We start from the raw sequence: 24,882 nt of genomic DNA, 5'->3' as shown, positions 1-24,882 counted from the left end.
AGCAGTTTTGAAAAGATTCAGCTGGGAGAACATCTAGTGATTAATTAAGTTAATTGATATCAGGTCTGTAACATGATTAGCTATAAAAGCTTTGTCTTAGAGAAGCAGAGTCTCTCAGAAGTAAAGATGGGCAGAGGCTCTCCAATCTGTGAAAGACTGCGTAAAAAAATTGTGGAAAACTTTAAAAACAATGTTCCTCAACGTCAAATTGCAAAGGCTTTGCAAATCTCATCATCTACAGTGCATAACATCATCAAAAGATTCAGAGAAACTGGAAAAATCTCTGTGCGTAAGGGACAAGGCCGGAGACCTTTATTGGATGCCCGTGGTCTTCGGGCTCTCAGACGACACTGCATCACTCATCGGCATGATTGTGTCAATGACATTACTAAATGGGCCCAGGAATACTTTCAGAAACCACTGTCGGTAAACACAATCCGCCGTGCCATCAGCAGATGCCAACTAAAACTCTATCATGCAAAAAGGAAGCCATATGTGAACATGGTCCAGAAGCGCCGTCGTGTCCTGTGGGCCAAGGCTCATTTAAAATGGACTATTTCAAAGTGGAATAGTGTTTTATGGTCAGACGAGTCCAAATTTGACATTCTTGTTGGAAATCACGGACGCCGTGTCCTCCGGGCTAAAGAGGAGGGAGACCTTCCAGCATGTTATCAGCGTTCAGTTCAAAAGCCAGCATCTCTGATGGTATGGGGGTGCATAAGTGCATACGGTATGGGCAGCTTGCATGTTTGGAAGGCTCTGTGAATGCTGAAAGGTATATAAAGGTTTTAGAGCAACATATGCTTCCCTCCAAACAACGTCTATTTCAGGGAAGGCCTTGTTTATTTCAGCAGGACAATGCAAAACCACATACTGCAGCTATAACAACAGCATGGCTTCGTCGTAGAAGAGTCCGGGTGCTAACCTGGCCTGCCTGCAGTCCAGATCTTTCACCTATAGAGAACATTTGGTGCATCATTAAACGAAAAATACGTCAAAGACGACTACGAACTCTTCAGCAGCTGGAAATCTATATAAGGCAAGAATGGGACCAAATTCCAACAGCAAAACTCCAGCAACTCATAGCCTCAATGCCCAGACGTCTTCAAACTGTTTTGAAAAGAAAAGGAGATGCTACACCATGGTAAACATGCCCCGTCCCAACTATTTTGAGACCTGTAGCAGAAATCAAAATTGAAATGAGCTCATTTTGTGCATAAAATTGTAAACTTTCTCAGTTTAAACATTTGCTATGTTATCTATGTTCTATTGTGAATAAAATATTGGCTCATGTGATTTGAAAGTCTTTTAGTTTTCATTTTATTCAAATTTAAAAAACGTCCCAACTTTTCCGGATTTCGGGTTGTACAAGAACACATTAATTCTCTACAGAAGGCCTTTATTCACCCCCCAGAGCCATGTGAGGAACGTTTTATTAAGGATGCGCATGCTTTATTTGACAACTTGTCGACTGTTCAACTGAAACACCATAATTTTGGTGTCTTTGGAAAGAAGACCCTTTGGGCTTTACTTTTCATCAACCAGATTTGATAATGCTCAAAAATATTAAAAGTTATAGACACTGAAGTGCCTTGAATTTTTTTTTTACCACACTTAAATATTTTTTTATTTGATATAAAAATACATGAAATGAGTCCTGGAGCAATCTAGAAAAGTAATGGGTTGAAAGCCACATGTCTCATGAGTTTCTATTTCAAATCTGAATAAGATTTCATGAAAAATGAGACTCCTGCAAATATTTTTCTGAGACTATGTCTAGACCCCCCACCCCCCAATTATAAGAAAATATATTTCCCAATAGTATTGAAGGCTTCTACAAACTATTTAGTCAGTAAACATACCACTGCATAGTCTTTTTCAGTTATAAAACACTAGACAGAAACTTAGAAATCATATAAGTGATTTATTTGAGCACTAGAAAAATACAATAAGAATAATTTGAGTAAGAAAAATAAGAATAATAAGAAAAATAAAAAAAGATTTAACTTTTACCAATTACAGAACATCCTGAGATTGCTAGAAATGCAGTATTTACAATGAATTACGATGCAAATAAGTACTGATGTGCTGATGGCCACTTATACAGATGGTAATAACACAAATGTGCCATGAAGTAAATAATCCACTCTCTCTATTCATATAGACGTGTTCACTTTGATAGCCGTGATCATACAGTAATAGCGAGCTGATTTGGGCTGATTTGCACTCAAACAGATGGTAATCATGCAGATACATTCACATTCAACATAAAACACATTCTCACATATATAAAAACTGTTGAAAAATAAAAGAAACAAAGAAAAAGGCGATCGCTATAAGTTCCGCCTCCATCTGCTGACAGGTGCGTCAGAGCGCGTCACGAGGGAGTGCCAAAATTCAAATAAACTATCTTTCGCCTATCTTTCATTCATTTTTTTTCCGGTGGATTGTCTCATTCTGTTTGTGGCACTGTACGCTGCAAAACTATGCCGTTTTTTTACTACCAAGACGCAGTTTCTGACCGTGAATTATTCCATAACGGACGCAAACAGTTGTGTTGCTGAAGAACTGAAACGTAAACAAAGGAATTATGATCCATATTACAACGTTACAACTCGTTATTACCATGGATCTGGTATGTACAGCGTTTCTAATGTTCATGTTTTTTATGTGTACTGCTTACACAAATGTAGCAAATACAGTCTTTATAAGCTTTCCATTGAAAAACAGCGATCTGTAATGATACATAGTTTGTCAAGATTAAATTTGTCCCGTTTCATTTAATCTTTTCATAAACACTGACACGTGTGAGTTGAGAGGCTTTCAGGACGAGGGCGTCGGGGTGCAGGCTAAGAGGTTAAATGCTTAAGTAAGCCACATACCCTCTATGTAGATATCGGAGACAAATTTAAAATATTATTTCAACACATTCTAGGGCACCTTTAAAAACAAAAATGGTGTTATTGCCACTCAAGACTGGATATGTGGAATTGCCACTAGTGTGCTATTTATTATTATTATTTATTATTATTATTGTTTTTTTTTTTGTTTTGTTTTTTATGTATTTGTTTTTTTTTTAAGCATGTTACCTTTCGCGATAGTTGAATTTATAAATAGTGGAGGATTGGCAGTTATACCAACCAAATGGCTTATCGGGCCTGAGGAGGATGAATGCTACTGGCCACCAGCAAGGACGAACATGGCAAAGGTGGTCATAGAGCAACACGACCCTCACACTGACTAGGCGACATAGTTGACTGTCAAGAGATAAGTCGGTAAGGTGTCCTCTGAATGAAACTATTTGCCACTCATTTGTCTGTCTCCCAAAGCAACGTATAAAAATTGCACGCAAGTTTTATTTATTTTTATACCGTGTATTCTCTATGTATATTCATGCACCGAACCATGACGCCCGTACCGTTTCGATTCAATACGATTACATGTACCATTCCACCCCCAGCTCACACCCATGCTTCTGGTAGTTCTTTCATGTTGAGTGGTTTACTCCAGTGAGCAATATACTGTAGATAAATTTGCTTTGTATTGCCTTTGTTCCCCCTCAGGTTACAGCTGTGACTTACATGGGGGGGACTGTTGACGAGGCCACAAAAAGGATGATGTCCTTCCTCCTAGACCATGGCCTATCCAGGCAGTATAACTTTGTGGGCCGAAATGGGAAGAGTTCAAGGCCTTAAAACTGTATGAAGCAATATATGGTAGATGTGCATGTGGATAATGCTTTAAGTTGTACCGATAATAGAAAGGTGTCACAATACCCTAACATGTTGATTTTAAATATTGTGAATGGAATGTTTGTTGTCCTGGCTGAGCAGTGTGTTCGCACATGTCTCTCAGTTGCTTAGCTTAGCTCTCAGTTGCTTAGAGATTGTGTGTATTTGTAATAATAATCTTAATTTATATAGCTCTTTTCTTAACATAGTTGTTTTTACAGTCCTGGCTTAGAGTTGGCACATATGAAGTAAGTCACCGTTATATTTGTTTCTTGAAGGAGGCTTAAAATAAATAAATAATAATAATAAATAGACAGGCCCGACAGGCAAACCCCTCGACAAGGACTTCAGGCTTCAGGCTCATTTGAGGTGGAAAGAAGCTAATTCTGTTTGTGACAGTGAGGGAACACTGTGCAAAAGTATGCTGTCATAAATTTTACTTAAATAAAATTTAATTAATTGTATTACTGGTCTCTTTGTTATTGTAGCTTGTTTAACCCAAGGTGTTCGGGTCTGTGGGACCCATTTTCAATGTTTGCTAAAAGAAAAAGTTACGCTATTTATTATTTCTTTTAATTCAAACTCATTGGCTGTGGCTCATTTTCTGTGAAGAACATAAAAAATAACTTATTTTCAATGACTGCACATAGTACACCCTCCTACACATAACTATTACATATGAGGTGTTCGGGTCTACTGGACACGAGTGTAATAATTGTAGGTGTTATGAAACTTAACAGTGTCCTCCTCCTAACTGGGCCTGCTGTTCCCAAACAAAGTTACAAAATTGTTTCTATTTATTTATTTATTTTTAATAATTGAACCTTGTTTTCTCACCAAAATATTATCGTGATCATAACTGTAATTCTCACAGGGGTAAATGGCGAATAAGTAATACTATCCATCCCTTATGGGCCCCACATGGGTGTGTTGACAGGGGCAAAATCGCGTTCATAACCGCATGCGATTAATCGTGCAGCCCTATTAAAGACGTAGCATGATTTTTGAGTATGGGTCACCATATTTGCCTGTATGTCACGTCACTTTTTCATTAATTGACTGCAGAAATCATGGCGCCTTACATGATATCAAATGCTTCCGTAGATTTATAGTATTAATAGCAATTCAACTGAGCATTGCGAATCACGTTTAAGGCTTTGTTCTTAGTTCTCTTCACCAGTATCTCTGCCATGATAAGCACTGAATAAATGACAGGCTTTCCATTGTAACATCGCTCAAGGTAAATAAGAGGGTGACATCTAGTGGAGAAGAGTAATTATAAGATTCACGATAATCAGATCTTGTTTGAAAGGTGTGCTGAAATAAATACCAGAAAAGATAGATTCGTGGCTTTTGAGAATCTATATTTTAGCGTATCAGACGTGAACCAGACAAATTAAAGATTCGATTGGGAGCATGGTTGAAACATGAGGTGCCGAATTCCACAGAAAAGCTCAAGACAACAGGATGTTGTAAATCAATTAATAGCACCACAAGTCAGAAGCAAGTCCAATAACTAGCAGCTTAAACAGCTTTCAACATTGGAACAAAAGAACGATTCCAATTCGGAGAGGAGTTTGTCAAATTTGGGTCAAGTAATCAAGTCACCTTTATTTATATAGCGCTTTAAACAAAATGATCAAGTAATCAAGATTGATGGTCAAAGAGATGCACAGCATGACCATCACATGTAAATCCATGATAGTAATCATGATGACAAGATCTTTGGATTGACTTCCCCCACCAAGAAGAAAAGAACCTGACTAAAATTCCTTTAAGTGGACCTTTTAACCTCTGGTATCCACGGAACGTCCTAATGTCAAACAATGGCACAGAAAAGTATTTTACAGATGTAGATGCACCAAAATGAACTCAAAAAGACTTATAAAGGAATATCAGTCCATTGCTTAACTCCATATTATATATGTAACCCACACATTTGAATATCTTTTTTCTAATCATTATTGTGTATGTCTTTTTGATAACTAGTGAATAGCTTGAGGACTAATATTCATCCTTAGTGTGTGTGTGTTTGAATCTTCTTGCTTGAAATGTTTCTGACAATCAATTATTTGTCAAATGTATCATATTCTTGTTATAGGAATCATGTCCAAAATTATAACCTGCAAGAACGGGGAAAATTCGGACAACGTGATTGATAAGATAACATATGATTTATCTAATGGGGGTGGAGGAATATCTCAACACCCAGAGCGAAGACAATATCTAATTGGTCAAGACAACATTTGAGGTGTGGCCAAAAGGTCAGTTTAAATACTCAGGACACCATCAAATTTGGCTTTTAGCTTTCGCTTTTAGACATCCATGCTCTTAGCTTTTGCTTAAGTTTAAGCTCCTAGCTGCTGCATTTAATCATTACTTTTAGCCATGCTTTTTGTCATCACTTTTTGCGTTCTTTGAGCGCTGTTCCAGCATGCTTCAGTCTGCATGCCTGCTGCTACTTAGCCACAATGAGAAGAAACACCACCTAGTCTCATCAAACTTTACTTCTATACTTTAGTTTCTTTTCTTTTTCGTTTGAGAATTTCATGTTCTGAGGTAAGTTTTTAACGCTGTGTCTCCGAGTCTGACCTCGAGTGCCGTCTGAAACTTCAACCAGCCCACAACTCTGCATCGTCAGCCAACACCCAAACACAGGCTTCCAAAGACGTCATTTCAATGACAACTGAACTTCCAGCCAATCAGCAAACTCGAGAACCACCTTTTCGACGACGACAACAAAGGGAACCCCTATACACAGTCAACACAAATAACGTACCTCCAGACTGAGCTAAACTGGTGTATATAATATAATTTTAACCTTGAGGAACTCAATGCGAGGGTTAATTAAGTGATTGATGGTTGTTCATGTCTATGCAATTTCACATATTGCTGTAAACTCGGGATTTCACATTTTCATTCTCTTAAACTCATTCTTTCCTAACTTTCTATCTTCCTGCAACTTGTATGAATGTGTTAGTGCCTATGCTTATGTGTTAGATTAGTTTATGTCTTAGATTTAGCTAATAAAGCCTTATTCATATTGAAAAGAGAAGTATCTTGTGTTTCGTGCTTACAAGTTAATGTCTTAAACTGCTGATCTTGTTACTGTGCTAATTAATAGTGTTTTCACTATACTTTGGATATTAATATCCATTGCAGAGTTCGTTTTACGGCTCATTCAGTGAATCGCGGGCCATCTCAGTGATCTGCCGTAAAACAGTGATTCTGTCCAAATTCCCTATAAATTCTTACCTATTCTGACCTATTTACCGTACAATATCGAATCGACGTCATTTAAAAAAAAAGATTAATCAAAAAATATACATTTTTGCCTAGCCCTAGTGAAGACAGTAGTGCAAATCCGTGAATGAATGTTCAGAAGTTAAACTTCAACAGAATAAAGCTGAATGGAATTGAATTGAATTAAAGTTGAATAAACTTCAACCTTACTGTACCATGCACTGATGTGACTGACTCATTTTGGACAGTAAAGTTTATTGTTAAACTGTTAAATGCCCTGTCTTCATTACATATCTCTGTGACGTCCTAAGTGTTTGATCACCACATTTGAGTGATAATTGCAAAAAAACTGTTCATGTATATACTGTATTCCAGTGGTTTTCAAACTTTTTCAAGAGCGACCCTTTTTTTTTTACGCGATCCATAGGCTTATTCTTAAGCCAAGCATAAGAATAACAATAACAACCGCTTTTGATGATGCACGTGCACTGGATGATCATTGACGCGATTGAAATGCAAAGTTGATTCTGCACTAGTTTGATCTAGCTATGGGATGCTCATTAACCTGTTAATCATTAACCACCATAAGAATTTTAACCAATTAAAAGCCTACTTTCGTTTGCTGCATGCTTGAAAAATACACAAAACATATTCCACAACAAATCCTTTAAATGTGATATTCAGAACAGAACAAGTAACAAACAACTGTCACCCAACCAAAATCACACACACTTACACAAACTGTTTAAAAGCAAAAAATAAGGAAACAGAAGGAAAACAATTATCCTATTGATCTGAAATAAGTGTGTGTGTGTGTGTGTGTGTGACAGAAGACAAGGCTCATGTTCACAACTCTTTAATGTGTATGAGTGTTGCTGCCGATGGAGCGAACACTGTCTGAAAATGTTGTCTTCCCGTCCTTGTAGTTTTAGATTCAGTTAGTTTAGAACAGAAAATATGTCAGCCAGATAAGAAAGGGTTAAAAGCCGTTTCTCATCACCGAATTGGCTTGCGAGAGGTGACAGTTTATCAGTAAGAAAAGCACGTATTTCATCCCTCAATTCGTACACTCGGCTGAGCACCGTACCATTCGACAGCCATCTCACGTCTGTATGAAAGAGTAAATGTTTGTGCTCGGCTCCCATTTCAACACACAGGGCCTCGAAAATCGGCTATTAAGAGCACTGCCTTTAATGTAGTTCACAACTTTGACAGTGTCTCTCATCACTATTTCAAGCTCAGGTGGGATTCCTTTTGATGCCAATGCTTCACGATGAATAAAACAATGGTACCAAACAATGTTTTATCCTGCTGCATCCTTAATCCTTCTGACAACTCCACTATTTTTGCCAGTGAGGTTGGCCGCCCCGTCGCTGGTGATGCCTTTGCAATTGGCCCAATCCAGACCGCTTTTTGTTATGAATGCATTTAATTATTCAAATATATGTGCTCCTGACGTGCTAGAAGGCAAAGTTAGGCAGCACAGAAGATCTTCAAGAAATTCACCTTGCCAAATGTACTGAACATAAACAAGTAACCTAGCGCTTGATGCAACGTCAGTGCTCTCATCCAGCTGAATAGCAAAATCCCTCGCTGACTTCAGTCTCGCTATGAGCTGTTCTTCTAAATTCTGGGTAATATCCACAATTCGACGTGACACCGTATTGTCACTAAGAGGAATTAGTTTTAGCTTTTCAGATGCCTTTTCATCCAGAACTGTATTAACTATGTCTAGTGCAGCAGGCAATATTAATCGCTCTGCAATTGTGTGTGGCGCTTTTTCTTTGGCAACACGATATTAAACTTTATAAGATGCCAAGTGCAATTTGTCATTGTATGTCACACTGCTGAGTAACTGAGCTGATGACTTAATTTCTTGAGACTTCCTCTGAAAAAAAGATAATGGTTTGTCCGCATGGCACATCTGCATGGCGTGTACTTAAATGTCTTTACAACTTCGCTGGTTTCAAACTTTCATTTGCCAACTTTTCACTGCATATTACGCACATTGGTATTGCAGCACGGACTGCGTCCGAACAGTTGACAAACCCAAACTTAATAACAGCCCAAACACTGGCTGCGTTTTCTGCTGCTTCATTTAAAGGTGTCTCTGTCTCTGGCCCTCTTTTTCTTGTGAAAAAAATCATAAATGCTTTTTGACTTTGGCTTGCTAATGTTCAGCATAAAATAAATTAAATACAGCCTACTAATGTCACGCTACCTAAGATGTTGCATCATCTCAGTGAGAAAAAGAAAATGGCTGTATCAACAACACTGTGCGCAAGATTTTGATTTGATTAATTTTTTAATTTTATTTATTTATTTTGCATGTATTTGAATGATTTTTCAGTGTACTTCTATTCAAAGTTATTATTATTAATATTATTATGATTAGAAAACGGAATTAATTATTTTAGTAAAAAAAAAAAAAAAAAAATCACTGGCAACCCATTTTTTAATTCACCCAGGGTTTGAAAACCACTGATCTAAACCAACAACATGTATGTTAGACCCTATACCATCTAAGCTCCTAAAAGAGGTGCTTCCAGAAGTCATAGATCCTGTTCTGACTATTATTAATTCCTCATTGTCATTAGGATATGTCCCCAAAAACCTTCAAACTGGCTGTTATTAAGCCTCTCATCAAAAAAACACAACTTGACCCCAAAGAACTAGTTAATTATAGACCAATCTTGAATCTTCCTTTTCTGTCCAAGATACTAGAAAAGGTGGTATCCTAATAATTATATTCCTTCTTAGAGAAAAATGGTATATTCTTCTTCAGCTCTCAACGGAGGCAGTCGCATATCTCTCCACTCCTCCCTGACTTCCCTGCTTCGCCTGTTCTCTTGTCTTATCTACTGTGTGAGACTCTCTCTGCACTGCTCTCCTAAACGGGAATATGGATTTGATTAATTGGTCTCTCAATGCAATTGACACCATCTTTTCGACGAGAAGCTTGGGTTCAGGGGAACCTGACTGCCCTGCCGGAACGTTCGCAGCTAGCTACACGATGGTCGTGTGGGCGAATTGGCGGGTCGTGTGTCTCGCGGCTCTTTCCGTGGAGGACATTGAAGACGTCTACCTATTCGGAACCACGATAACAGGTCTTCTGCTGATTGGATTAGGCTTTGCCCTGGGTTATCGAAAAATTAAGAAGACGGGAACAGCTGTTCAAAGCCTCACAAGGCTGCCCGTCATGATTGAAGCAGTGGGCAGAGCGGTCAGCACTGAGACTGAGACTTTTAACCGCAATATGGATAGCATCACGAAGAAGCTCATGGCTTTGGAAAGGAAATTGGAGCATTTGGAGACCAAAATGGAAAATGAACAATCATAGTGACCGTGAAATGGAATGCGGCAACTAGACCAAACAACTGGTATCTTATCTTCTTTCGGCTTTACCAGCGCTGGCCTTGGCTAGCTTGGAACAACAAAGTTCTCCCTGGGAGCACTGCAGCCAGACCTTTCTCGCGTTCCTCGACCCCGCCCACAGACACCTGTTGATTGTTGACTCTGTCTAGGACCTGACCAAGGCTGTCTCCATGGCAACTTGCTGTGACGCTGTATAATCTGCGGACTGAGGCATCTAGAGAGAATCGCAACTCTCCAGGCCTACAAATACACGAACTCTGGATTACCTCGACCCCCCCAATTTCTGTCCCCAGTTGCAAAGTCAGGTGTTTATGGTGTATTGATTATGTGCTTTTGTGCTGAGGGGTTTTTCCTGTTCCCATACTGTGCTCCCAAAAGGAGCATAGTCTGGGTGTTGTTTTTTTCCTCCTCAGGCCATCCTTAAAAATATTTTGGTTTGCAGTAACAGTAATTAAAAAAAAAAAAAAAAGGGTCGGTAGGTCGGTCTATATTATTTTTTTTCAAATTCCAATGTAAAAAAAAAAGGAACATTTTGGTGATGGTGATGACGTAGGTATGAATTTAAACAAATTAGCATATCGTGACATCACTGACTGGGTCTTCAACCTCTTTTTGATGCAGGCTATACAGACCACAAACAAATTAATATCTTTGTCAAAAACATGTTTATTGCATGAATTTCTGGTGAGAAGAAAAAAATGAGGTACTGTTATACTGTTTTACTTGCATCCACCACTAGGTATCAATGCAACCTACAAATGAGAGACCGTTTACTTAGCTTTCTTGGGTTGTCACTTTTGTGAAAAAAATCCTGTTTGATTTGAGTGACAAGTGTTCATTGAATCGATTGTAAAATCGATTTTGCATGTCTAAAGTTTTATACAGCAAATAAGACCAAATATAGGTAAATCCACGGACAACAGGCAGGACGAATGTAAAGACCAATATTTATGATGATTTACTGGCTTGAAGTTACGTGCACAATGACAAACAGGAGTGCAACATTCTCGAAAAACAATAAGCAGAGTGGACTCCCATAATGCAAAACATTTACTGCAGGCTTCAACATGGCTGTGTTTATGATTAGAAATGTCAAAAACAACAAAAAAAAACGCATAGGCGATTCTAGGGCTGCCAAAAAATAAAAAATAAAAATAAAAAATAATTCGCATTTCGAATATTCGTCGAATTTAAAATAAAAATCCACATTCAAATGCACATTCGAATTTTAGGTGTGCATTAAGGAAGCTGCCTTATGAGCCCTGGTACTTCACAGTCAGTGTTCACTCAGTGTATTATAAGGTTATGTTAGCCTATCCAGTTGAAGCCACTACAAAAAAAAGAAAAAAAAGAGAACATTAATGTGGAGAAGATCTTGTTTACATCAAAACTGAAACCAAGCCGTTCACACAGAACGCATATTCCGCGCATTTTCTAGAGGGACACCGTTGGACTCCCGTCTTGCACAAGAGAGCCGCATGTTTAGAAAGACATGTAAAATTAATGAATTTAATTTAATTTTCTAAAAATATCTCGAGACTTTATGTTGGGTTTTTGTTCCCCATCCCACTGCATCTCATGTTTTTAAATGAAAAAAAATGGGTTTTCCGCCCTTTTTATTTATTTAACAATGCATGCATACATGACGCTGTTTTGTTTATAGTTCTTTAAGCATCTTAATTAGTAATAATTGGTTCATAAAAATTATTTTAAATATTATGTTGTTTTTTTACAGTCATTTATTCTAATGCTTTGAATAAACATGCAGTAATATTTTGCGGCCTCAGAAGAGCCTCACCCTTACTGAAATTATGCATTTTAAATTCGAATACAATTCGAATTTTGATCATATTGAAGTAAAACATTTTGTTTACTGCAGCTGCAGCCATCATTACCCAGCGCGTACCTTTGACTCTGACAGTGAATGAGAGTATGAGACGAAGCGAACGCAAAGGCCATAGTGTGACATTCGTTAACCAATAGTGTAAACATAGATGATGTCACTGGTTTTTTTTTTTTTTATAATTAAGGAAGATAGCCTTCGTTTGTATGTAGGCCTAGGAAATTTATATATTTACAATACTTACTTACATATAATTAATATAATTTTATTGCTTTTGTATTAAGTTGTTTGAAGAGTAAAAAAAATTGATTGGTATTAACGCAAATTTATAATCGCCAAGTCGGTCAGACTAAAAGCAAAAAAAAACATTTGAGTCGGTCCCAAACTGACAGGGTCGGTCGGGTTACGGCAAACAAGAATATTTTTAAGGATGGCCTCACTTCCCTAATGTTATGCTGTCTTTATTCCTCAATTCCCTGTCTTCCTGTTCTGTCTACCCCCTTGTCATATTGTATGTATGTTGTGTATGTATGGACAGGTTGATGGCTAATTTTGCTGGTAATTGTGACTAGTGAAAATAAAGGGGGCTACTACTACTACATACTTCACTGTTATGCTGATGATACTCAAGCTCTATATTTCTTCGTGGCCCGGTGAAACAAACCAATTTGAAAAACAAATGGAATCCATAGTCGATATAAAAAACTGGATGACGATTAATTTCTTATTGCTAAATTCTGAAAAAACAGAGGTGTTAATTATAGTACCTAGAAATTCTGCATGTAATAACCTAGAACACTGTCTAAGACTTGATGGCTGCTCTGTCAATTCTTCGTCATCAGTTAGGAACCTAGGTGTGCTTTATTGGGTTGTTGTTCTGCATGCTTAGTAAACAAACTACAGCTAGTCCAAAATGCAGCAGCAAGAGTTCTTACTAGAACCAGGAGCTATGACCATATTAGCCCAGTCCTGTCAACACTGCACTGGCTCCCTATCAAACATGGTATAGATTTTAAAATATTGCTTATTGCTTATAAAGCCCTGAATGGTTTATATATTCATTCAACCTCAGTATTTGAATGAGCTCCTTTTATATTATAATCCTCTACGTCTGCTACGTTCTCAAAACTCAGGCAATTTGATAAGACCTAGAATATCAAAATCAACTGTGGGCGGCAGATCCTTTTCCTATTTGGCGCTTAAACTCTGGAATAACCTACCTAACATTGTTCGGGAATCAGACACACTCTTGCAGTTTAAATCTAGATTAAAGACCCATCTCTTTAACCTGGCTTACACATAACATACTAATATGCTTTTAATATCCAAATCCGTTAAAGGATTTTTAGGCTGCATTAATTAGGTAAACCGGAACTGGGAACACTTCCCATAACACCCGATGTACTTGCTACATCATTAGAAGAATGGCATCTACGCTAATATTAGTCTGTTTCTCTCTTATTCCGAGGTCACAGTAGCCACCAGATCCAACCTGTATCCAGATCAGAGGGTCACTGCAGTCACCCGGGTCCAGTACGTATCCAGACCAGATGGTGGATCAGCACCTAGAAAGGACCTCTATATCCCTGAAAGACAGCAGAGACCAGGACAACTAGAGCCCCAGTTGTCCTGGTCTTACTTGCACGCAGTTCTCTAGACGCACAGCCGCACACATGAAGCAAGCACAAGCATTTTAGATGGTGTGTGAACACCGAACTGAATCCTCTTCTGAATCCTCTGAACAGACACATATACATAAAATTATGACAACATACCCATCTCGACAATCATTTAGGTAAACGCAGTTGGTTATGTCTCAAGTGAATGAAAACATCTGAGAAAGAAATGGGATGTGATGTGTATCATTATGTCAGATCAGTGCATCAGGCTATACAGACCACAAACAAATTTAAATCTTTGTCAAAAACATGTTTATTGCATGAATTTCAGGTGAGAAAAAAAATGAGGTACTGTTTTACTTGCATCCACCGCTACGTATCAATGCAACCTACAAATGAGAGAACGTTTACTTAGCTTTCTTGGGTTGTCACTTTTGTGAAAAAATCCTGTTTGATTTGAGTGACGAGTGTTCATTGAATCGATTGTAAAATCGATTTTGCATGTCTAAAGTTTTATATGGCAAATAACACCAAATATAGGTAAATCCACGGACAACAGGCAGGAGGAATGTAAAGATTCAATATATTGGTAAATACCAATATTTCTGATGATTTATTGGCGTGAAGTTACGTGCAAAATGACAAACAGGAGTGCAACATTTTCGAAAAACAATAAGCAGAGTGGACTGCCATAATGCAAAACATTTACTGCAGGCTTCAACATGGCTGTGTTTACGATTAAATTTCAACAATAAACAAAAAAATCGCATAGGCGATTTTCTTAGGCTATCAAAAAAAATATTTTTTTGAATATTCGTCGAATTTAAAATAAAAATCCACATTCTAATGCGCATATGAATTTTAGATGTGCATTAAGGAAGCTGCCATATGAGCCCCGGTACGTGTTCCATTCAATCTGGCCGCGCGCACAGCTGTGTCTACACAACTTTCAAAGGCGGACGAGCTCGACACGCAGTATCTGCTTTCTCATCTTTCACCTTGTGTACGCGCACGAGATGCGATGACAATATATGTGTCATTGCATTATAAGGTTATGTTTGCCTATCCAGTTGAAGCCACTTAAAAAAAAAACTTGTTTACATCAAAACTGAAACCAAGCCGTTCACACAGAACGCATATTAAGCGCATCTCATGTTTTTAAATGAAAAAATGTATCCTGTGTGACTGGTTTTCCGCCCTTTTTATTTATTTAACAATGCATGCATACATGATGCTTTTTTGTTTATAGTTCTTTAAGCAACTTAATTAATAATAATTGGTTCATAAACATTATTTTAAATATTATGTTTTTTTCACAGTTATGTATTCTAATGCTTTAAATATACATGCAGTAATATTTTGCTCGTTGAGCCTCAGAAGAGAAGCAAAAAGCTTTTCTTCACCCTAACTGAAATTATGCATTTAAAATTCGAATACAATTAGAATTTTGATCATATTTAAGTAAAAAATTTGAATTTGGTTTTTTCAGCTATTTTGACAGCCCTAGGCGATTCAAGACTGAAACTGTATGAGACTGAATACCGGCTGAATTCACATTTCTGTTGTAAAAAAGAGAAACATTGTGCAGAAGTATTATTTGCTGTTATGCGTGTTTGTCCGAAGCTGCAGTTGCTGTGTGACGCCTGTTCAAAAAAAAAAAAAAAAAAAAAAAAAAAAAAACAAAAAAAAATACCTGGACACACTCCGAGAAAAGGTCGTTAAAATCATTTTCTTATTTTCTTTTTCGAAACTTGTGTTGGTTGATTCATGCTTGATTCGTGCAATAGATTTTCGAACATAAAGTGACAGTCGACACGTTCACGGTTTTAGACTAGAGAGGAGAAGGGATGGGAAAAGATCTGGGCACAGTTTTTCCAGAACTTTGTGCCAAGTTAAAGCGGTGTCGAGCTGTTTTAGTGAATTTTTTTAGATGTATTATGGTGCCCGAACCCGTATGACTTTGAACAGTGACCGCGAACATTTAGTTTACTAAAGCCGCAGCCATCATTACCAAGCGAGAACCGTTGACTCTGACAGTGAGTGAGAGTCTGAGACGAAGCGAACGCACAGGCCACAGTGTGACATCTGTGTAAACACAGATGACGTCAAGGGTTTTTTTTTCTAATTAAATAAGATAGCCTTCATTTGTATGTAGGTCAAGGCAATTTATATATTTACAATACTTAAATATAATTAATAGTATTTTATTGCGTTTGTATTAGTTGTTTGAAGAGTAAAAAAAATAATTGGTCGGTCTTAACGCAAATTTACAATCGGCAAGTCGGTCGGACTAAAAGCAAAAAAAATAAAAAATTGAGTCGGTGCTAAATTGACAGGGTCGGGTTACGGCAAACAAGAATATTTTTAAGGATGGCCTCAACATTCTCACCTGAGTTAACAAGGCGATTACTGAAATGATCTCAGCAGGTCCTTTAATGACAGCAATGAAATGCAGTGGAAAGGTTTTTTTGGGATTAAGTTAATTTTCATGGCAAAGAAGGACTATGCAATTCATCTGATCACTCTTCATAACATTCTGCAGTATATGCAAATTGCTATTATAAAAACTTAAGCAGCAACTTTTCCAATTTCCAATATTTATGTAATTCTCAAAACATTTGGCCATGACTGTAGACGGTAATGTTTTCTCTTGGTTCTTGGTTCTAAATAAATGCGACTTATAGTCCAGTGCGACTTATATATGTTTTTTTCCTCATCATGACGTATTTTTGGACTGATGCGACTTATACTCAGGTGCGACTTATAGTCTGAAAAATACGGTATATATTTTTTTACTCCCTAATAGTGGTATCAGTATCCATTATTGGTATCAGAGCATATTACTGATTTAATTTATTGAATAAACTCATGAGATTATACTAGCCAACACAATGGCAAAGTATTTGTGTGAGGTGTGTGCAGGACGTGAAGGGTTAAACTGAATTCTAGAAGTCAGCACAGTAGGCCACAATGACTCAATTCACTTTCCTCCTGTTGATGGTCACAGCTTTCTCACAGAAATATAAAGAGAAAGGGGTGAGGGAGGAACTGATCTCAACTCAACAACATGGCTCAATTTTAGGGTTGGGTAATGAAACCCGGTGCCAATATTATCCATACTACTTATGGAACAGGAATGCACCGAACCGAATCAGAACACAGATTTCGGTGCCGCTTAATGCCTGAGCGATCGACTGAAATATTTGTCCTGGTTCTCTGAAATGGACGTTAGAAGCATGGGCATCACTAGGCCATTTTTATAGGCTATAGTGATTAACTCGATAAATCATACACAAATTTGTGATCACCTTAGAGTCAGTCACCTAATTTCATATGAAAACAGCGGCATACTTCACCTGCTCACTGTCTTTCAGCACGCACTTCAATCCGCAGACCACGGCGGCACAGCACAAGCAGAATCAAACAGAAGTAGAAAGGACACAAGGTGTGTTTATCGACAGATTAAGGTTAAGGTTATAATATCTGTATCTGTGCAGTTCTTTTTCATGGATACAGTTTACAAAAGGTCACGAGAGAGCAATCGGTTTCCCATCTACTGTAAAGTTTTCACTGCATTCCTGTGCCATATTTAATGGTAAAATTATGCTAGCCATATCAAATCAATATGTAACGCGATTTGTCCCATATTCTACAAAGGCCAATACATATGTTAATAAACAAAAAGTATTCTGCACTGTTTATAATACTAATAGCAATTATAATGAAATCAGTTCCATAGTATTAGAGAAGCTCATTTGTGTGTGATTTTGACATCTTTGTTTCCATAGCGACGGAGTCTCCAGAGTGCCTGCTGTTAAAGGGTTAGTTCACTCGGATAGCAAATTTGTGTAATTAATAACTTACCCTGATGTTGTTTCAAACCTGTAAAACCTCCATTTATCTTTGGAACACAGTTTAAGATATTTTAGATTTAGTCCGAGAGCTCTCAGTCCCTCCATTGAAGCTGTGTGTACGGTATACTGTCCATGTCCAGAAAGGTAAGAAAAACATCATCAAAGTAGTCCATGTGACATCAGAGGGTCGGTTAGAATTTTTTGAAGCATCGAAAATACATTTTGGTTCAAAAATAGCAAAAACGACGACTTTATTCAGCATTGTCTTCTCTTCCGTGTCTGTTGTGAGAGAGAGTTCAAAACAAAGCAGCTGGATATCCGGTTCGCAAACGAATCATTCAGTTCACCAAATCGAACTGAATCGTTTTAAACGGTTCGCATCTCTAATACGCATTAATCCACAAATGACTTGCTTGTGATAAAGATTTACATGCAAAAGGCACGAGACTGTTTCTGTCTGTGGTGTTTTCATTTTAAATATTTTAACAAGAAAAGTAGGCTAATTATTGTGTTTAAATGTTTTTGCCACTTGCTTGAGCAGCTTATTATACAAACCTAGAAATAAAATGCATGAATAATGTGTTGAGTTTAAACTAAAGTCTATAACTATGAAAGATTATTACTGTTCTGTGATAAAAGACTCACAATGCTGAAAAAATATATATATACATGAATGAAAAAAAACAAAACAATGAACAAATGTTGTGTTTGTGGACTAAACAGACGCGGATCAGTAGCGGACTGCAAAGAAGTATGTGTGAAACAGGTGTTCACCCTGCTCCTGGCGATTTACTGTCCTGCAACGTTTGGCTCCAACTAGGGCTGCACGATGTGTCGTTTAAGCATCGATATCGCGATGTACAGATCCACGATAGTCACATCGCAGGATGTGCGATGTAGGCTGTCATAGTTGATCCGTTATTCATTAACTGTACAGGCCAGCTGCTCCCCAACACAAATACATACATGACATTGGCTTTTATTGAATTTTTTCTCAATTATTTTGGTAAGTTTAATTTTAAAGTGTTATGTATTCTGATAACACCAAAATAATTAAAACAATGTAGTGCCTTGTGCAAAAATAAACAAATTATTAGTAAAACACGCCCCTCTGTTTGATGCAGTTATTTAGGTTATTCTAAATACGAGTTCAGATGAAAAATCCTCAGTGCCATCTGAAATTTCCTTCAATGATCATTTTTATCAAGCTTGTATGTTTATGTTCACTTATTTCACATTACTGGCAATGAAAATTACCTATTAATTGTCATTTAAGTTAAATTACTGAACTTAAATACGAGCTTGAAAAAAAAGCTCATAAGAAAATTTCAGATGGCATTTTTAGAGGCAAAATTTTAGAGGCTTTTGCATCTGAACTCTTCATATATACTTGAAACTAGTAGCATAGAAAATGTTTTCAAAACATGCACATTGTGGAATGGTTTCCTTTGCTGCTCTATAAACCTAGTGAATACTAAGGAGACCATGGTTTCTGTGAACTGATTATTTTGTAGACATCTTTTGAAAATGAAACAATTGCGTGAGTTTGAGGAAGATAAAATTAATTAACTTTTTAAATTATTTTTTAATATATATATATATATATATATATATATATATATATATACACTTTTTTGTTTAAAAAAAAAAAAAAAAAAAAAACTAATTATGAGAAGTGCCCTTTATTTCACTTGAGCCCCTGCCCCTCAAAATGTCTGTGCACGTCCCTGGTGCCCAACCCTGCTCCTGGCGATTGACTGTCCTGCAAAGTTTAGCTCCAATCCTAATCAAACACACTAAGGTCTTCAGGCTCACTTAAAAATTAAAGGCAGGTGTGTTTGATTAGGGTTGGAGCTAGGGCTGCATGATATTGGGAAAAAATGACATTGCGATATTTTATTTTTCTGCGATATATATTGCGATATGAAATCTAATCAAATTTTTTCTTACAAACAAAAATAGGATGAGCACACTTACATTCTCATTTTAAATTATTTAAACATTGACACCATCGTGTCAATTGATTAATATGCGCAAGGGAGAGAGAGCAAGACAGCGCTCGTGTTGTTTGAAGACGGTGAGCGTGCGGCCGGTGCTCGCTCGCTCTCTCTCTTTCTCTCTCTCTCTTGCGCTGTCTCTCTCTCACGCTGTCTTGTCTCTCTCTCTCTCTCTCTCTCTCTCTCTCTCACTCTTTCTCTCGCTCTCTCTCGCGCTCTCTCTCTCTCTGCCCTGTTAAACTGACAGGACTTAAAAACACATGCAAATGATAAACTTTCACTCTATGATGTTTAAGCTGTGCAATTAATCCACAAATCACATTTGTCAAGGGCCGGGGAGCAGCTGGCCTGTACAGTTAATGAATAACGGATCAACTATGACAGCCTACATCGCACATCCTGCGATGTGACTATCGTGGATCTGTACATCGCGATATCGATGCTTAAACGACACATCGTGCAGCCCTAGTTGGAGCCAAACGTTGCAGGACAGTAAATCGCCAGGAGCAGGGTGAACACCTGTTTCACACATACTTCTTTGCAGTCCGCTACTGATCCGCGTCTGTTTAGTCCACAAACACAACATTTGTTCATTGTTTTGTTTTTTTTCATTCATGTATATATATATTTTTTCAGCATTGTGAGTCTTATCACAGACCAGTAATAATCTTTCATAGTTATAGACTTTAGTTTAAACTCAACACATTATTCATGCATTTTATTTCTAGGTTTGTATAATAAGCTGCTCAAGTAAGTGGCAAAAACATTTAAACACAATAATTAGCCTACTTTTCTTGTTAAAATATTTAAAATGAAAACACCACAGACAGAAACAGTCTCGTGCCTTTTGCATTTAAATCTTTATCACAAGCAATCCCATGGGTCTTAATGAACTTTGTTTTTCCTGCCTCCATAAAAGTGAATATATATATATTGTTTTCCTAGTTTATCTAAAAGTGCACTTTTTCTTGTTTTAAACCTAGCCAAAAACCCATGTGTTGTGTGTGAAACAGCTTTAATTAGTATACATTTATTTTGAAATGACTGCATTTCCGTGTCAATCCATGTACAGCAAAAATAGACTCAGTACGTTAACAATCGCTGCACTGCTGCAGACGCACCGCTCCTTGAACACACTGACGGACCGCAACCTCGTGAAGTATGAACGCTGGAATCCATTAACATGGGTGCTTAAAAAAATACGCAATGCATACGCACTGCAGACGGAGTATATGTGAAACAGGCATTATAACGTAACACCAGAGCAATACCACTCCTGACCAAAAAATGACAATGAAATCCATTTTTATTTTCTAAAAATCTATCTAATCTATCTATCTAAACTCATGTAAAATGAATTTTTACTAAAAGATTCAAATTTTAACAATAATAGGGCCATATGAGATTACTCAGAAACTGTTTGTGCGTGTGTGTGTGTCTGGGGGGACATGATTTATTAGACATTTAAAAAAAATGATAATCAAATAAAAACATTAGCAATTAAATTAAATTAAGATTAAAATTATTTTATTATTTTGGCAAAAATGTGCTTTACAGCAGAGGATTACTGTTAAAATTATGGATGAAAAAGATAAAGATTTTATATTTTTATAATTATTATTATTACTTTGAGGAGTACATGCCACTGTATAAAAGTAATTAATTTGTCACAATTTCTTCTAGGGATTAGGGCTGGGATTAGGGCTGGGACAACGCGTCGAGGTCATCGATGACGTCGACGCAAAAAATACGTCGACGCAAAATATGCGCATCGATTCGTCGACCTGTTTTTATTTCTCTAAAAAACGTTTGCAAAACGTTTACTTTATGTGCGCTGAATATACGTGATGGCCGGATCAACATTCTGTCCAACGTTATATAACCAATCCAGGGGTTTTTCTGCATTGATCTTTTTTTTTGGCGGCTGTCAAAGCCTTATTTGATCGGTGAGTGACAGTGACAGGGCGCGTACGAGAGAGAGCCCCGGCTGCGCGCGCACTCACAGTCGTCAAACAACACGAGCGCTTCTTGCTCTCTCCCTCCCTTGTGCATATTAACCAAAATCATTAGACACGATAGAAAAAGGGCGGAACGCCAAAGTTTCACGTGGAGCATTCGGAGATTTTTTTTCTCCATGACAGGCTGCTGGCTCCCACTGTTAATTATTATTATTTTTTTTGTAAAAGCACTCTCTGGATTAGCTTAAAGCCCTCAAGTTTACATTTACATACTGTATTCTTTCAATTGCTCTAAACAAGTATTTTGGGTGACCTTTCTTATTGAATACTAGACATCAAGTTGTTGTTATTTGAAAGAATAACAACAACTACATCTGAAACTCTTTTTTCAGTAAGCTAGGCCCTATGTGTTCAGTAAGCTTGTTTCAGTAAGCTATGTGTTTTCAAGGTTTCAAGGTTTTATTGAATGCTATCTCTATACAAGTGCAAAGTAATGCATTCTTAGTCAGTCTTTTATTTTGTAATTTTAAGAGCAATAAACATATATTGCAATGTTAAGGAATTGATGTTTTTTTTCAGCTGGGATAAACTATTTTTTAAACGATTAATCTAGCAATTATTTTTTCGATGCATCGATTAATCTAACGATTAATTTTTCAGGCCGATTCGATTTAGATTATGTCCCCATTAATTGACTACTAACAATTTATACATGTTGATTTACATATCTGAATGAAAAAAACATGAATTCCTTAACATTGCAATATATGTTTATTGCTCTTAAAATTACAAAATAAAAGACTGACTAAGAATGCATTACTTTGCACTTGTATAGAGATAGCATTCAATAAAACCTTGAAGCCTTGAAAACACATAGCTTACTGAAACAAGCTTACTGAACACATAGGGCCTAGCTTACTGAAAAAAATGTCTTCTTTCAGATGAAAATAACAACAACTTGATGTCTAGCATTCAATAAAAAAGTTCACCCAAAATACTTGTTTAGAGCAATTGAAAGAATACAGTAACCAATGTAAACGTTAGGGCTTTAAGCTAATACAGAGAGTGCTTTTCCAAAAAAAAAAAAATAAATTTAACAGTGGGAGCAAGCAGCCTGTCATGGAGCAAAAAAAATCTCCGAATGCTCCACGTGAAACTTTGGCGTTCCGCCCTTTTTCTATCGTGTCTAATGATTTTGGTTAATATTCACGAGGGGAGGGGGGTGGGGGAAGAGAGAGAGAGAGCGCTTGTGTAGTTTGAAGACTGTGAGTGAAACTGCGCGTGAAACCTTGGTGTTTCGCCCTTTTTCTATTGTGTTTAATGATTTTGATTAATATGCACAAGGGAGAGAGAGAGCAAGAAGCGCTCGTGTTGTTTGAAGACTGTGAGTGCGCGTGCAGCCGGGGCTCTCTCTCATACGCGCTCTGTCACTGTCACTCACCGATCAAATAAGGCTTTGACAGCCACCAAAAAAAAAGATCAATGCAGAAAAACCCCTGGATTGGTTATATAACGTTGGACAGAATGTTGATCCGGCCATCGCGTATATTCAGCGCACATAAGGTAAACGTTTTGCAAACGTTTTTTAGAGAAATAAAAACAGGTCGACGAATCGATGCGCATATTTTGCGTCGACGTATTTTTTGCGTCAACGTCATCGATGACCTCGACGCGTTGTCCCAGCCCTACTAGGGATGCAACGATACAATTTTTTTAGATCCGATTTGATCCAGAATCAGCCAATTCCAATCCAATCTGATACCTGTGCAGGTTTAATTTTTTTTTTTTTTTTTTTTTTTTTATATCAGTGTAGAAATTCTATATGTCTGTGTTGACCTGATTGTCACTCTTTTGTGTGTTAAACACAATCTACTAAATATGGACTTCATTTTAATTGAAAATAACAAATAAAAAAATATGAATAATCTTTGACAAAAATTATATTAAAAAACTAGGTTTCACAAGTCGGTCAGGCTCATTACCCACAGCGCACTCCCTCATTCGAGCATTAATCTCCAGCACTTGTTCACCATCCAATCATTTAATCACCTGCACCTGATCTCATTCACTCACCATCTTTAAAAGCACACACCTTAGGGGGCTTTCACACTGGCAGTTTAGTGCGGAACGGGGCACGGTTTGCATGAAAAATCACTAATGTTAACGCTGTCATCGGACCCTTGTGCGCACTGGGGTACCAAACCCGAGACTACCTGGAGAAGGTGGTCTGCGTTCATGTTGCTCCAGAGCTGTGGTGCGGTCCGCGTGAATGTGCAAGCAACACAGACTCGGGTGCGCACTTGTACAGGAAGTAAAGTATCCCGTGCATGCGTAACATTAGATTATTAATAGCCTTATAGGACAGAACAAGAAATGTTATAAATAATCTTTCATTGCACAAAAGTACTAGGGTAAACGTACCTATTAAGCGCACCAAAATCTACATTGAGAACTTTTTGGTACTTAAGATATTAAAAAAAAGTTATATTAAAATAAAATATATCTAATATAAATATATATATATAATTTATTTTAAATTACAAAAGCATTTCAATTGAGATACTAAGGAAGCACATGGGTAGTGATATTCAATTTGGAATGTAATATGCAAAATGACAATGCAATATGTAAAATGGCAATGCATTTCTGTATTTACATTTACATTTTCCAATACATTTGTGCAACGTTTGGTGCAAAATGAAAATCAAAATTAAATTACATAATTTTCATTTGCCATTTCATACACCAGTTTTTATATGTAAAATGAATACTAATTTTAACGCTTTATAAGTTGCAAAATGAAAATGAAAATGTATTACAGAAATGATTAGATATGTATAACATGTTCAAGGAAAAACTGTGGCAAAATTATCATTTAAATGCTATTTTTCTTAAATGCATTAACACTCACAGTCAAGACACTTACGATTGCATTTTCATTCAATGTCCCGCAATGAATGTACCAAAATTCAATGTGCACATTGAAAATGCATTCCGAGCCGATCACGTCTCCGCCCCCTCCCGCCATGTCAATCACTGCGTGAACAAGGCAGGGCTTGCAGAAGGTCTGAGACTCAAATCTCAAGAAGGATTCAAGTGAGAGAACATGGACAAGACTGTTGGTCTGTGTACGTTTTGATTACTTCGGTTATGGCTTCAATATTACATTCGCACTTGTGGGCGGCGATGAAACGCTCCTTTCATCTGATTGGTCGAATCGCTCCAGCTTCAGCTCGGTTTTTTCATACTTTCAGACAGAATA

The 24,882-nt window shown here is 37.2% G+C and overlaps 1 protein-coding gene and 1 long non-coding RNA gene across 3 annotated transcripts in view; both read right to left on the bottom strand.

Annotated features, from left to right (window-relative positions):
• The window catches only part of LOC132101338 (genetic suppressor element 1-like), a 229,585-nt gene that overhangs the window by 125,727 nt on the left and 78,976 nt on the right, over positions 1–24,882 (bottom strand). The window lies entirely within an intron of this gene.
• The window catches only part of LOC132101344 (uncharacterized), a 33,968-nt gene continuing 29,816 nt past the window's right edge, over positions 20,731–24,882 (bottom strand). The window contains exon 3 of the long non-coding RNA XR_009423162.1: positions 20,731–20,813. This is a non-coding gene — a long non-coding RNA (uncharacterized LOC132101344). The remainder of the gene's footprint in view (positions 20,814–24,882) is intronic.

Source organism: Carassius carassius, chromosome 23 (assembly GCF_963082965.1).
Source record: "Carassius carassius chromosome 23, fCarCar2.1, whole genome shotgun sequence".
NCBI lineage: Eukaryota > Metazoa > Chordata > Actinopteri > Cypriniformes > Cyprinidae > Carassius > Carassius carassius.
The sequence above is the reverse complement of the archived record's forward strand: the minus strand, read 5'-3'. Positions and strand labels throughout refer to the sequence as shown.